The sequence below is a fragment of the Pelmatolapia mariae genome, linkage group LG12 (assembly GCF_036321145.2).
Source record: "Pelmatolapia mariae isolate MD_Pm_ZW linkage group LG12, Pm_UMD_F_2, whole genome shotgun sequence".
NCBI lineage: Eukaryota > Metazoa > Chordata > Actinopteri > Cichliformes > Cichlidae > Pelmatolapia > Pelmatolapia mariae.
This window is the reverse complement of record NC_086237.1, coordinates 32,072,302-32,088,235: the sequence shown is the minus strand read 5'-3', so window position 1 is coordinate 32,088,235 and position 15,934 is coordinate 32,072,302. Positions and strand designations below refer to the sequence as shown.

The following is a 15,934-nucleotide window of genomic DNA, read 5'->3' as shown; positions in this document are numbered from 1 at the left end:
TTAGGATGACAAGTTGTGGCGCGAACCCAAATGAAGAAAATAACCCCAACATTAAAGTTGCTTTGTTCAAAGGCTCAAGACATGGGTATCATTCACTGGGATGACTCGTGTTAAACACAACTTAATCCAATGCATAAAAGAAGTACGAACTCCATTTTAAAAGATAAAATATATTTTAATTGCCCCTAAGCTGGGAAATTGCTAGAGCTAGAGTATCCAGAAGAAGCCCACTCAGACACAGGGAGAGCATGCAGACTCCACACATAAAGGCCCCTGTCTGGAGTCAAACACATGAGCTTTTTGTTGCAAGGTGACACTGCAAACCACAGTACCACTATATAATAGGGATGCTAGGGATAATAACAAAAATGTTTAAAATTTCACAGTAAAACGTTGGTGAGACATGAGATAACTTGCTTTATCCTATAAAGCACCATCCAGTGCTGTGACCTTTTCATCACATTGACCACAATATTTCATTTATGACAACTGTAATCTGTCTAATCTGATCTAATCTCTATCTTGTGTTGAGTATTATAGTCTATATTGGCAGTAATAAATGGGTGTATGCTAATGTTTAATAATAGGCATTAAAAAAAAAGTGTTATCATTTCCGTGAAGCTGCCCTGAGACCTTATATAATTCAAAGGATGAAAACAGGAAAAGCCCATTTTGTTGTGTCCTTAGGAGTATCTATGGGGGGGATCTGGCCAGTAAGCTTTGGTTTTGTCTGTCAGGCTGTGGTGTTGTGTAGGTTGTCATAGTTAATATGGGGTTAAGCTGAGATGGGTGGAATAATAACGCTGGCGTAACAAGGTGTGGGTGAAAATGAAGAGAAGGTAGAGTCAGTTGTCCCTTCCCAACAGAGGTTGAATGAAGCAGAAGCATGTTTCAGCAAGAGCCAGCGTTTGTATAAATGAAAAGAGAAATTATTTCTCAGATTATGCACACCGCTACTCAGACATCATGGCTACAGGGATTTTGGAAACTCAGAGTGGGATTTTATAAAACTTTGAAGGCACTCTTCAAAGGTATAAACTGGGAAGGTGTGGTGCAAGAGATCACATTGGGAGGAGTTTTTTTTTTCCAATTTTTCTAAATATTCAATATATCCATGTGTCGAAGAAATCCCTGAATTGAGGTTTAATTACCCTCCAAACGACCCCCTCCCCCCCTCTCTCTCTTCCACCCACTGTTGTTGACTGGCTCGGCCGGTTATGTAACACATTTATGCCTTGCGCACGTGGCTACAGTCATTATAAATGACAATATGTGGACGGATTAAACATTACCATCCACCCCTGAAACCAAACAGCCCGCATTTCACCTCTAAGGCACAGGATAAGAGTGAGGTCAATGAAAGCTGTGGCCAATTAATCGATTTTCTACCGAGGTGCTCGCACTCATCCGTCCAGTCCCGACCATAAAAACCAATCCAGGGATTGAACAGGACAGTGTGTTTGCTCTTAACTCGATCTGAGGGTACACTCAGTTCAGCGTGACCGGTTATTGGTTGTGTCATCCTTACCAGGAAAAATGCACTGAACGGGCATTATTCGATGGGCCTCCTGGCATTTATCTCAAGAGGGCAGTGAGCAAACACTGATTTAAAGCAAAGTTCATACACTCGTTGAAAATGTTAATAAAAAATAAAATAAAAAATGAATGCGATTGGATGATCACTCGGATATCTTCTGAATAAAAAAAACATTTTAAACCACATTTAGAGATGTAAATTATGCGCATATTAATCGTATTGTTGTAATTCCCCCCTCTCACCCCTCATATGGTACCACCACTAGACTGACCACCACTCTCTCTCTCCCTTTCCTTCTCTGTCTCACGTTATTCCCCCCTCCTTCATCTAAAAGCTGTCATCCTGAGCGGTACTGAGTCGACGGCTCAATCCCTAAACGCCCGGATGAGAGCGGCAGGCGACATTCGGGGCAACACAGTCGCATGAGTCGACCGACTGGAAGGCAACCAGTCCAGGGGGGGACGACAGCGAGTGCAGGAATCTGAAAATTTTCGACGCAACCCACGTAGATCGCTGTGGGAAAAATTCAGACAGAGGCGTGGAGGCGAAGAGGAGCGGCGCGTTCCCCTCCTCTTGCGGTGTCCTATTTCGTTGGTAAGTACATTTTGCCCATTAAAAAAACCGCTGCACATGTGCCTTTTCCTCTTCCACGGGACTCGTGTCTCGTTTCGCCACTATCCCTGCGCGTTTGTTGTGGTCTGTGTCCCCGCGGGCGGCGTTTAAGGAAGAAGAGGCCTGGTAAGTAGGAATATAGCGGCAAAGAGGCATATGTGTGCATTAAAATGGGCTGCAGCAGCTCACGGGCACGCTACGGCGATTCCGAATTGTACTCGTGTTACGTTGACGGACAGCGCCGTGAACGTTACATTTTACCGTCAGTGGCAACATTTTTGTTTTATTTCTGTGCGCTCGTTCCTGTTGTTGCTGCTGATCGCACGCGACAAAACCAGTGACTGAAGCTACACGTGTGTGTGACTCCACATCTGAGAGTCACCAGCTCTTATTCACTGTCCGCTCTGAACCACCGCGGGTAAAAAGCAAATGCCCGGCCATGGCTTGAATTTGAATCCGAGAGCTGCTTTCAGTGCCTAATAAATCATTTAGTTGTTAATCACACGCGCTCATTTCTCTCAGGGCTTTTCGTGAGCAGACCAAACGCTGAAGACAACGGTGGTCTCCACTGGGCATGCGCACTACCGCCCCCTTTGACCTATAATATTAATCAGTTGAGAGTAGTAGTAGTCTGTCCTGCACGTCTCAAAAGTGCATCGGGTCGCTTCTCCGGTTTGTTGACAGAACGATTATTGAGTGGGACATCAGGCGAGTGAGTCGGGCAGCACAGGCAAATAAAGCAGATCCTGTTATTCATGAACAGAAATGAATCTGTGATGGCAAGCTCTGTAGCTCAGGGCAAGCCTCATTGTCACCATGATGACTATTTTCCAAAGAGAAATATCACAGGGCTGTGGGAAGAATAACAGAATCAACTGGGCAAAACGCTACAGACTGCTTACTCAGAACAAAAATATCACAGTGTAAAAATACGCCATCACAAAAGTACTGAAATGTCACGCAAGTGAAAGTAAGATAGTAAGCAAACATTATGCAAATACTCAGAGGTAGGAGTGCCAAATAAAAAGTCCCTGGTAATATATTTTGGCTAGGCTCGTTTTTTGTTTTTTTAACGTGAACTATTTTAAGTGTATGTGAAAACAAATACAAGTAAATTTCAAGTACCTAAGTTGGGCACCAAAGTGTATGCACTTAGCTATTTTCATAGTTAATAAAAAGTGCTGATTGTCATATTCTAGGCAAATCCAGTTGTCATCTTGTCTTCTTTAACAATATTTCACTACGTTAATTATATCTGTTCCTACTGCTTGCATAGGAGGTGGAAGTCACATATTATTTATGGACCCACGATGCAGTTTTCTAGTTAATCATTAGTCTGCGTGCTATGATAAGGGGTGGTGAGAAAGGGGCAAAAATATCAGGGTCTGTCACTACCTTACGTGTTTTCCATTCTCTGCTTTTTCTCATATATGTTTTTGGTAATAAAATATTAGATCAGTGCTTCGCACAGCAGGGGTTGTAACCTGGGAGAATAAAATGCTCTGATTGCTGTGTCTATTCTAGCTTTATAGGCATTAAGACAGATATGGAAGTGCAGAATGATAAGATACGCAGATTAATGACTTCCCTGTTTTTCTACACTTTTATCCTGTTTGTAAACAAAAGCACAACCAACCTAAATGTCCCTGGAGTGAGCTAAAGTTTATTTATTTATTTATTTATTTATATGTTCTTCTTAACTACAGGGTGGAGAATGCTAACAGATATGGTACAGAGCAGGGAAGGGTGTTAAGTAACGGTTTGGCTCGGGACTTGCTGTTCAGGGCGTTTGCACCCATGTGGTAATAATGAAATGGTAGTAGAATTTGTTTGCTTCTCTTTACACCATTCGGCCATTTTTGTGTCTTGGATTAACTTTTTTAATAACATGAACAGTAGCCAGTCTACCTAAGCTGGGCTCACTGGCTTTCACACAGTTATGCAGGGATTATAAAACGTAAAGTCCTTACACCTTCGGCTGTGGGTAATCTGCTGCTTTAAAGCAGTCTGATTTACTGACACAGGGAACATTTCAGTTCAACTTCTGTGTTTGAGCGTCAGCTTTTTTTTTAATTTTTTTTTTTTTTACTTATTTGCTTGACAGCTTTGGAGAGAAGAAAACATGTTACTGTGGTTGGACTTCTTTTGACCAAGCCTTTATTAAAGAGTTCCACCACTATCTAGTCGAGTTAAGGTGCGTTCACGGAAACATTGCGGTCCGCTGTGTTTATGTTTGACTGTACTTTGACCTGCCTTTTGTGAGTGTAATCTTTTTGAGAAAAAAAAAACAATCAAACCAAAATGATTCACACTAAATTGCCAGTTCCGTGGCGACAGGGTGCAACCACAGCCTAGACCACATGCTCAATAGTCTCTCTTCTAATGGTTACCCAAATGCTCCATGACAGACACAGAGCACCTCATATTTAAGCCTTGCAGCTAAACCTTGTTTAGTAGAACTTTTGTGTGGAAATTAGCCATCAGTGCAGGAGGGCGGGGGGTGAGCCGAGTTTTTATGCATGGAAGAGGTATGTGTACATTGCGTAATGTTTTCATGTTCAACAGTACGCTGAGTGAGCAGACTGGTTTTCGTGGCTGTACTTTTAAAGTGTGTGTTCTGTACAGTTTGTAGTTTCTAAGAACTTTCTGCCCTCTGTGACTTTGCTTTTAGTTCCGGTTCAATGTTATTTTCACCTGAGGCCTCTCGCGATTACACAAAAATATTTTCTGTCAGCAGGCAGGCTACAGCACTTCATATTATAGTCTCTCTTCATGGAGGAGACCTTCATGTGTTTTGATTGAAGGTGTGATAAAACTCTGAGATTTTTTTGTTAGATTGGTTTTTTTTTTTTAAAGCAAAAACCAAACCTGATTTAAATTTGGCTGGTTTTCCCTTCAAGGTTACTTCCATGTCGTAGAAATGCACTTTCAGATTGCTCCTGTTTTGTTAGGATCGCTCACTTGAAGTCCCACTCTGCCCACTTGCAGGGATATTCACAGGATGTGAATAAAGTGTGTCAAAACAGCATTTCTTATCATTTCATTTCATTGGGGAAGCTAGGTGCCGTCAAAGGAAGCCAAAACAGAGGAATTGTGCCAAAAAAAGCCTAATAGTATGTGATAAAGTTAAGGCTGTTTGGACTGAATGTTCTCTGTCAGATGCCTCAGTGCATCACAGGTTAATCGGTACTGACGGTCCAACCCTGGTGGACAAATTCGCAGTAGAAAAAGACTTGTGTGTTCTTTTACCGTGGATACTTTGAGTATCCTTCTACTAGTGTTTGGCCACCAACTGGTGACCCAACTCTTGTCACCAATGATGACATTTTATATTAAATTTGGGTCAGAGTGACACAACATTTGAGATTTTGTTTTATGTACATATTTGAGGTCAACAGTGAACCTAGAGGGAATGATTTAAGTGTCGCGGCAGCTCTGGTAGTGATGCAGGGTTGCACAAGGAGGCGTCGTTGAAGGAGATAAGCACTAAATTTGAATCAAGTGGGGTTTTTAAAAAATTTTAGGTGAAGTCTTATCTTGTTAAAATAGTGACTGCTTTTGAGATGCACAATGGTCTTGGTTAATATACAAATTGCTGCAGAGTTGTCACTGTTGTGCTGACAGCTTCTTTCAGCTCCAACAGTTACTTTGTTTAAGTGTTCAGAATAGCAAAATCCTCATATTTTACTTTATTATTTAAATATTAATTATTAACATGTCATTAGCAATTACTTTGGGGAAAAACATCTACTAAATAACATTTTAAGACTCGTCAGTGTCCTCTGGTTGACAAACTGTGATAAGGAGTGTTTCCAAGAACTTCACCCTATGATTAGCAATATTACAGCTGGAGTACAACTAAAGCAAAATATTTTTGCTTTAGTTTAGTTATTATTAATTAATCTGAAGGTTATTTTCCCAAGAAATGTTTTTGCTCGTATGTATTGCAGAGGATAGTGAATCAGAATTTTGCAGGGCCTTCAGTGGCACTTTGTAAATAGCAGTCTGAAACCAAGCAGTTTTTATTATTTTATTATGATGTCAAAGAAGACAAAGGAAACAACTTTAAATTAAAATTCTTAAATAATCTAACCCAAATTTTTTGAAATTATAATTTCTTATTACTAGAATAAAATAAAGATGTACCGTGTTACTATTGTATACATTTATGACAGTTACACACAGCTATCGGAATTTTGAATTATCTCAGATTCAGTTTGGATTTTCTTACATAAAACGACTAAATTAGTTTGACCTTGTGTGTCAACATGACCTGGAATAAAAGACAATGATAGGAAAAGGTGCTCGCCTCCTTTCAGCGATGGCTGCCCACCGTGCAGTCCGGCCCTTCTGCCAGTGGGTGTGTCTGCATCGCTGTGGGCAGAAGGGCAGTTGGCACCGGGGCTGGCAGCTTCACAGTTAGAGAACAGTCTGTCTTTCTGATCAGCCCACCTCGCCCTCCGAGCACAATCACCCTGTTATGTCTGAACCCTCCTTCGCCATGGCAACATCACATGATAGCACTGAAAGAGCGAGAATCTTCATGCTGTGTGTGTGTATGCGTGCGCTACATGCCTGCTTGTGCCAGTATTGCTTAATCCATGTTATTGCTGAAAACCTGGTTAAGCATATCATCGATCACGTGTCTTCTTATTTTTTAGCAAGGGTCATAACACGCATAGGACAGAAGATGGCGGAAAGGTTTGCGTGCAAGTGTTGTAAGAGGACACAGAGCAAAGCACACTTTGGGGAATCTGCTAGCTACCAGTGATGGAGAAAGAAGACAAAAACAGATCGAGCAAACTTCAAACTTGCCCTTTTTTAATTGTTTAATTTAAGCTGTGCCTTAGGGTCAGGGGGCCATTAAAGCTTGGGATAATAACCCAAACCATTTCAGCTCTTGGACTATTTTACAACCATCAGTTTGGTTTTACCTCAGTACTTAACCAGATTTTAACTATCAGGACACAAAAATACTTGAGGCTGCAATTATACGTTTAAATATTTGTGGCTAGTACACATGTATATGTATGCAGCTGGTTTCAGGGAACTTCTGTCTCCTGCCAAGTTTAGAGCCATAATGCTCGTCTATCCTCCTTTTACTGCTGTCATGTAGACCTTCATTCTTAGAAACCATAAGTTAACCTTAATAGCTCTTAATGCTGAAATTTTTTTTCCGAGAACTCGTAACACGACGATTGTGGTATTTTTGAAGGTTTCCTCGGTCTTCTTCACAAATATCAGCATTTACTGACTCACTTCTTTAATCGTGCTGCCAGCCGTAGGCTTCCTGTTAGTTTTCCTGTTTTGGTTTCTTTAAAGCTGGAATCTCTCGTTTAAATTGTTAAGGGTGGTGCTTACAAGAAGTTATTGCCTCCTGAACCTTTAGATTCTTCCCATGAGAAATGTAAGCCATTCCATCAAACAACAAAACAATTAGCCATATATTACACTCTGGTATTTTACGATAGCTGTATCATTTTCTCAGTTCTGTTGTGTGCTTTTTTGGCCCTGTTTGTGCACTCCACTCTGCCCATAAGAGCGGTTTTGTAGTCTTTCTGGTGGCCTTCTGTAAGCGGCAGGGTCTGTATCAAAGCGGCGTCACACAGAGCTTCTCTTGTTCGGATGTTGGCCTTGTGTTAACTATGCTAATGGCATAGCATGACAGGCTTACTGCTAAACTGTGAGGCCTTGCGGTTCTATTTATGGAAAGTATGCATTTTTCTCTTCTTTTCACTCATGTATGTTTCTCAGGAGCACAGTGGGGCTTGCTTGACATTAATGCGAAATCATTTCGCCACTAAACCCGGAGGCAAGTTTGAAATTTTGGAAAATGTTTGTTGGCACAGCGCTTGGGGAAAGCTATTTTTGGTATTTTGGGGTAATGTGTCTGTGACAAACTGGGTAAAATTATTGAGAATTGGCATATTTGTGTTGGTTGCACAATTTTATTTTAAATAATTTATATTGTATTGCAGATTGTATTTGATTTAAACAGGTCACCTCTTGTGGTAGTTTATCGCAGTTTTCTCCATTTTACTCTACTGTGTGGCGAAATGTGTAAGAGGTCTCAGATATGAATGAGAAACGTGTACATGTCCTGGTTATTGCTGTTGTGTTTATAATGTTACCACTTATTTGTAGTTGACTGTACGGATGAGGCAGGGCTCCATGTAAGGTTGAGCAGCTGGCAGACTGGTTACTGCATACGCTCATGTGACACGGCTATTTCTAGCCAAATCATTCCTCCTCCCTACTGCCTCTAGCAAGTGCAAGAGCAAGTGGTGGATACGTGACACCTCAGGAAGCCGTGAGGTTAGAAGGTGGGGGCAGTCGTCATAGTCCAGTGGTATCTATCCAGAGGCCACTTTGTGGGATGGGGATAAGCTAGGTAGGACATGACTTGATGGCCAATTGAATGTCTTCAGTAGAAGACTGAAGTAAAGGTATGTGGTTGGAACAGGTTCAGACTGTTGCCACAAAGTTGTAATTTGTCAGACAGTGTTTGCACATGTCACTGGGCACGCTGGAAATAAACACATGAATTGTTGGTTGACACACATCCAACGTTCCTGTTGGGAAGATGTAAAGATATCAGGTGATTGATCACTTGTGCTGCTTACTTAAAAAACCTTTCAGAATCTAAGTCTGTTTGTTGTTCAGTGTCATTTCTCAACTTCAGTGCCACTTGGATAGGTTGTTGTATTGAATGTGATGTCTTAATAGATGCTTCATCATTTATTGCTTTCTGTGCTAACATTGCTGTCTTTCACAGACAGCAATATTAGATTCAATATTTACATTTAATAGCTGGATTCTTATAAGCTTAGAACTAATCCATTAACAATACACGGGGCAGACATTGGTTTGGAAGCCACCATGTTGCTATCTTGAATACAGTAGCCAAGGTAAAGCGCCAAATGGGGCTTTATGTACGTGGCTAGAGACTGGCCACATAAGTAGTACCTTATGAGTTACTATAAATTTAAAGCTCAAAAATCAATCTTTCAAACTATATATGACTGTAACATTTGTACAAAAGATTTGTGTTTCTCATTATGTCATTCTCCTCCTCCACTGCTCTCTCTTTTACCTCATGTCCACTTCATTCTCTTCTTTCTCACCTCAAGCCTCATTTCCTGAACTGAAGCCAGGGCTCTAATACATGAAAACATGCATAAACATGCTTATTTATTCCCGATATTTTGTAATTACTGTCAGCAGATAGGATGTGACCCTCCTCTCTCTGGATAGCTGACAGCCGGCTAAACACAAACAGCTGGTTATAAACTAACATCATGCCAGCTAATGTTAGGGTCAAGTGTCCTAACAATCGCACTTTCCCTCTGATAAACAGTTTGATTAGATTCTCAATGAAGATGAAATCAAACGATGTTGAATCAACTTCAAAGAAAGTTTCACTAATGCCAGCTAACAGCAGCTAACAGTAGCTAACAGCAGTTAACAGTAGCTTAAAGGGGCAAAAAAGGCAGCTCTTATGGACACAAAAGTTCAGGATAACCTCAACAGTTCACCTCGGTATCATTGTTATTGGACAGAAGTAAACTTCATTGACTCGTATTGGACTCCTTTCATAAGGTTTTGCAGCCTCCTCCAGCATAAATAGACCTGTACGCCTAGCATATTTACAGCTGAGGTAAACAGCAGACTGACGGTCACACTGAGATGAATGGTGGCCAGAGTTGTTTATTCTAATTCATCCATTGTATCTAGGATTATGCACTTGAATTGTAAGGTGTTAGAAAATAGAACTCAATTGATTCCGATCAGTCAACTGACATCTATTAATGATATTTTGCACATTGTACCATTAAGGTTTGCTGTCATCTTGTGATTCCCGTTTATGTTTTGCATTTCATTCACGTGATGGTAAATGCAAAATTTCCTGTGTTTGCTCATGCACAGGTGTTCTTGTTACAGTATAGAAAACGATGAGAATTTGTGTGATCAGTTAACTGGAATCTCAAGCTGCATGTTGCAACTCTAGTATTGACAAAAATTATCAAAAAATCCCAAATTTTAATCATATTTTTATCCAGTCATTTTACTCAATGATTTGTTCCACGGTAAGCACCAATTTACTGCCATATGCATCATTTTTAAGTCTAAAATAGTACCGAGGGAGTACTGTTGTGATCACATATAATTTCACTGAATCATACCATTAAGCTCTCACAAGCTGAGACTACCTATTACAATGTTAGGTGGCATTTTGTACACTTTACGGACGAATTAATCAGAGTATTCAAACGGAGTGGAGGATATGATTGTTGGTCTAATACAAGTCTGTTATTTTTAATAATGGTTAGTTGTATAATTGGGTCTCCTTTAGATGTGTGACAGAAACGAGATAATTTTGGAACAGAGTGTGGGCACAGAATACACTCCTATTGTGAAGTAAACCTGATATCAGTCCAGTAAACTACAGGAGGTTAGGATTAAATGTGATTGAACAACTCGGAGGGTTCCCTATACTGAACAGGTGATGACATCTTCATAATGTTTATCACATTCCAGCCCTGCCCTGGGTATACAGCAAGTAACCGCTATGGCCAGCAGCCTACTAATACTTAGAAGGCTTACCCAGCTCCAGTCTGAACTGTAGTCAACAAACCTGTCTACATAATCTTTACACATAAACACGGGATCTTTCAGAATACTGTATATGATAATATAAAATGTTTACTAGGTGTCTAGGGCCGTGTATAATCTGTAAAACCTGTAAAACAGAGAGCTTTCACATCTTTAGCTCCAATATAATTTGAACTTGCGCAATAGAATTGTGTCTTATTGAGCTTAAGTTCAGGAGTTTTAAAGTACATTTTGAGCTTAAGAATATTTGATTTTGATAAAAGACAGGGTTATTTTTTTTTTCTAAAAGCTGGTAGGAAACTTTTTAAGGAATAGACCACTGATACAAATGTCTGAATGTCAGAGTTAAACTTGCAAACACATCAAAGCATGGCTGTGAGATCAGCTCCTTTAAAGCCCTCTTTTTGAGTCCTGCTGGCTTTTGGGAGATGTTTGCTTAAACAGTTAATGTGCAGAAATGGGACTTATCAGCACTTTGGCGTTCTTACTTGGACAATTTTATAAACTAATTATATTTGTTCAGTCAAGTGTATAGTCAAGAGGACTTTAGTTTAACTGAAATCCCTGATTCAGAAGCATGGTAAGTTGCCATTGAAGCTAGTAGTTGAAAAACTAAAAAATTCTCCTATTCAAGAAAAACTGAGAGTAGAGGGGGGGGGGGGGGGGGGGGGATTTCAGCTTCATTGCACCCCCTACTGGTTGGGCAAGATGATGTTCTGATCTGAAGCCATGGATGGAAAAGTCTCGAAGAAATGAGTTATACCAACAAGATTAGAGGTGACCCAGGCAGAGCGGCCCTCCTCCCCATCCTACCCTCCATCACCGGAACACCAGCAGACCACTTGTCACAATGGCTTTCCTTCAGCACCAGGCATGCTGTGACAGCATTCACACACAGAGAAAGTAGCGCATGTCACACACAGCCTCCAAGGATGCTGCCCCCAAAAATATCGCTCCCTGGAGTGTGCACGGCAGCTGTATCAAAATATTGTGTGAAATATTCTGACAAGGCTGTGCATATCAGGACAGACTGATAATTTGCACATTTGTGTAGAGAATTGTTATCAGTTTTGATTGCAGGTTCTTCATTTAGTCCGTACGCTAGGGCTGAAATTCTTTCACTTATATTGAGCACCTGGGTGTGACCTTAGCTTGCCACACAAATGCAAAATTGAACACACCTCCTTAAAGTTGAAAAGTGCACTGTGTCTGTGTGTGGACGCCATGTGCCATGAATGTGCGGTGCAGCTTGAATACGTGATAACACTGGTCACACTGTGTTTACTGTGTAATTTTCAGATTAAGCCATTTGTTCTTTCACAGTCGTAGCAACGTAGACCAACATCTCCTGCCATGCAGTACTCTGTTGACAGTCCTGGATTCGTGATTGTGATTTTGTTTATGCACGCATTTGTTCACTGGCAGCGGCCTGCCTGTGGACTGTTCCGTCTCTGTTGTCATCAATCATTCCAGGAGATAAACAGAGTATTTGTAGTTCAGAAACGTCTCAGTCTGGATCCGCTGTGTCCTTAGCTCCCCTTAACTAAGACAATTGAGATTCAGTGCAGTCACTAATATATTGCCATGGTTTTAGTGAGGATACACTTAATTTATGTATTTAAAAAACAGAAAATGAAAAATTCAGACATAAATAAAGAAATCTGATTTTGATAAATCTGACTGCAAACGCACAACTGATGGACTGAACTTTTTTCTCTAATTTAGCATTTGTTTTCCTGTCTGCAAACTTAAGTTACGTCCTCAGTTAGCTTTTTTCCTCTTAGTTTATAAAAATACAGTTGTTTTGTTTTAAACCCCTTGATGCGATTAAAGCCTGCTGCTGAAGTCGTCATGTGAAAATCCCCTCCCTGTTGTAAACAATCTAAGTACCATTACTGCAACTCATTCTTAGGACAAAGACATTAGCTATGGCTAATGCTAACAGCACATTGTTGAGCATTACTCTCAGTTTTCAGAATAACAGCAATGGGGTAATCCACCAATTCACTGACTTGCAGATGTAATCTGTCAGGCCTCGTGCCTTTTCTTCGATTGTGTGTAAGCCGTGTACGCTTGGGTCAACATGTAGTTAATTACACTGTGTGGCTGTACATGCATCTATGCAGAGGCCTGGCATTCCTGTAAAGTGGTGCCAAAGTACAGGACCCCACGTACCCCCGCCACCGCTACGTCTGTCACTACGTGCGCGCAGCAGCAGGCCTAATCAAAGCACTCTGTAATAGTGTTAGCTGTGTCATGTGCTGGAAGCCAGGATTAAGAGCAAGAGGGCACGGCCACTAGATGCAGCTTAGGAGGAGCCATTCTCTCTCATTCTCTTTTTGCTCTGTCTCTCTCTGGCTTTGTTTTATACTTACGTTTAACCTCACATGCGGTGGCTGCAGCCATCCAAGGTCACTGAAGTGTGTTATACTACAAATACTATAGATTTAATGTGAAACAAAACAAAGCGCTTTCATAATCCTTTTACTAAAAAAAAAAAGTACCCACAGCTTAAAGTATCCGCACGTACACGTACTGTTTATGTATCCAATAGTGTCCTCCTTTAACCTTTCTACCACACACTGTTCCACTGGCGGGACACTAGCACCACATAGAACTTTCCCGAAGAGCTAGCACTACCAAAAACATCACAAATATGAGCATGTTAGGTGAATCATTTTGTTGTGCTTGTGTTCTACACATATGTTCTCATACTTTTTATTAGGATACAGAGAAAGTAAGAGAAATTCAAACATAAACGGTAAACAAAATTGGAGGGAAAAATCATTCTCCCCTCCCAAGCAAAGAGCTTCATAGTGAATATTGTTCTGGATCCTGTGGCACTCAGGACCACAAAATCCTATGTCAGCATTTGCTTAAAAGGCCTCATATTTGTCTTTTCGCATTACATAACAATCCCAGAGGTTTTAGATCTCCACTTTGGAGACCATTTGAGGTTTCATGGGTCACTTGGCAGCTTTAGTGTAGACAAAATACTGAGGCGACAACATGCTTTATTCCCACTGGTGTAAACATGGACCAAAACATAATTTAATCATGTTGGTATGTCTCATTTTTCACTGGACTCTTTCGCCATTTTTGCCCTACATTTCCAGCACTCACTAATACCGGCACCCACTTTGTCCCAGTAACACAGTTTAATACCACAGAACATGCCAGCAGTAGATTACCAGTCTCAGCGGTCAAGAAAAAGGTAGGTAGGCTGGAGGTCCTGGCAGTGCTATGTGAGTACAGAGCCAGATCAAAATTGTTCTGCTTCCACATCTAAAAAGAGGAGAGGGTGGCAGGGGGTCGGCACAGGAGTGAAGAAGGAAGCAAGGACAGGGCTGAAGGGGATTTGTTTTTTTGCTTTTGGGTACCTATGCTGATTCGTGGAAAAGAACTGGAGCTCTTCGGACAAAACTAAGTACGGAAGGGAGGGAGCAAGGAAGGGAAAACGGAGAAAGGGTCAGGGGTAAGATGACTCCTACACTGAGGAACATGGACACAGATGGCAGAAAGTGAAAAAAGCCAGACTGCAATCTCAAAAAAGCCCCAAATAGTTGGTAGGTACCAAGCCTAATTGTGTCAGTCACATGATATGAGGGCTTGCCTGAATAACTGGCCCTCTTATTGTTAGTAATAAATTGTTGGCTCTTTTTTTTCTTCTTTGTGGCACTGTTTGATTGGTCTACTAAGATCTCACTTGTGTGCATGGGTTATTCTCAGAGGTGACTAATAGTTTCTGCTTGCCTAAAAGCATTATTCTGAGCACTCCATCCTTTGTGAGCTGCTATTTTAGCCTTGGTGGTTTTTGTGCATTGGGTACATGGGTTATTGTGTGTGTCCTTGGCTTTAAAGTCCCAAATTTGTGAACTTCAGCAAGTATAGAAAGTGTAATTATTGAAGTTATTATGAAGTTTTCTAGTTTTTTTATGCATTCAGTCAGTATTTCCTTTAAATACACTGATTTTATTGATCTAAGTTAATTTCCTTATTTGGATGCCTTAGAAACCTCAACAAGGGCGAGCAGTATTAGGTTCTGTGCAGTGTGTCTGTCTGTTATTTAAAACAGTCATACAGACGCTTAAATAGGGATGAGTCGCTTTACTTGGTTTGCCATTTCTCAGTAAGGGTGTCAAACCCATGCATAGTCTCCACTGAAACTAGAGAGAGCTGACCTTAAGAGTATTTAAACCTAAGCCTTACACAACATTGAAAGCCACAGGGGGGGGGGCTCAATTGTTTGCTCTTGCACCAGAGCTCGGTTTAGCATTGATAAAGGCTTGGATATTTGTTAGGTGCATGAGAATGTCATTTTAAAACTGTATCGAAGATAATTGCTGTCTGAGGGTTAGCCAGAGGTAATTAAGTGGCAAGAGCTTTCATAACACAGATCCAAATCCAACCGTAACAGAGGCCTTATTAGAGACTGTGATGAAAATTTTCTTTCTTTCTCCTCTAATAGTGCAAGAAATGTATTCGATACTTTTGAGGTAATTGGTCTGAGAGTCTTAGTACTATCATACTGAGTAATAGTTGTCCAGGCTATTTTTGTGTCCATACATAGCAGACAACTTGGCAAAGAACCCAAATTGTATCTTTAGGTACTCTGTTACTATCAGTCAGTCACAAAAACACAAAATTTGTTCCAATTTCTTTAGACGAATCTATGAAAAATGCAAAAGATAATCCCCATGATGTGCAGTGTGTCGTTAAAAAAGGAAACCGAACAGTGGAGTGGAGGACAAAAACTGAAATGTCAGACTATAAAATATCCATTGTAGATGAATATCTGAAAGCCATGTCCTGAAGGAATAGGAATAAATCCAGCAAAGACTTGACACAGGACCTGGCAGATGTATCTGACCCTTCAGTTGCTCCATCTGGTGTTCACTGAAGCCTCATCAGAAAATGGTCTTGGTGGAAGGGTCGCTATCAAGAAGGCATTCCTAAAGAAGGGAGAGAAAGGCTGAGGTATCCCAAATTATGCAAGAACAAGACTGAAAATCAGTGGTGACAGGTCTTTCCAATGCGGCTGTATTTCAAACAATGTTGTTGGAGATCTTGTCAAAATTTATGTTATGTACACATGAAAGTACCGTCAGATTTCGATCCAACATGCAATAGCATCTGAGAAGCATCTGACTGACAGCAGCTTTATTTTCCAGC

The 15,934-nt window shown here is 40.8% G+C and overlaps 1 protein-coding gene across 4 annotated transcripts in view; it reads left to right on the top strand.

The window, feature by feature from the left end:
- The first annotated feature begins 1,855 nt into the window (after window positions 1-1,855).
- The window catches only part of slc20a2 (solute carrier family 20 member 2), a 47,835-nt gene continuing 33,756 nt past the window's right edge, over window positions 1,856-15,934 (top strand). For 2 of the 4 annotated variants that reach the window (XM_063489590.1, XM_063489584.1), the window contains exon 1: window positions 1,857-2,131. The gene's annotated coding sequence lies outside the window, so the exon portion shown is untranslated. Of the gene's footprint in view, window positions 2,132-2,168; window positions 2,276-15,934 lie in introns of those variants that run through there. The other 2 variants (XM_063489585.1, XM_063489589.1) reach the window with 2 other exon arrangements.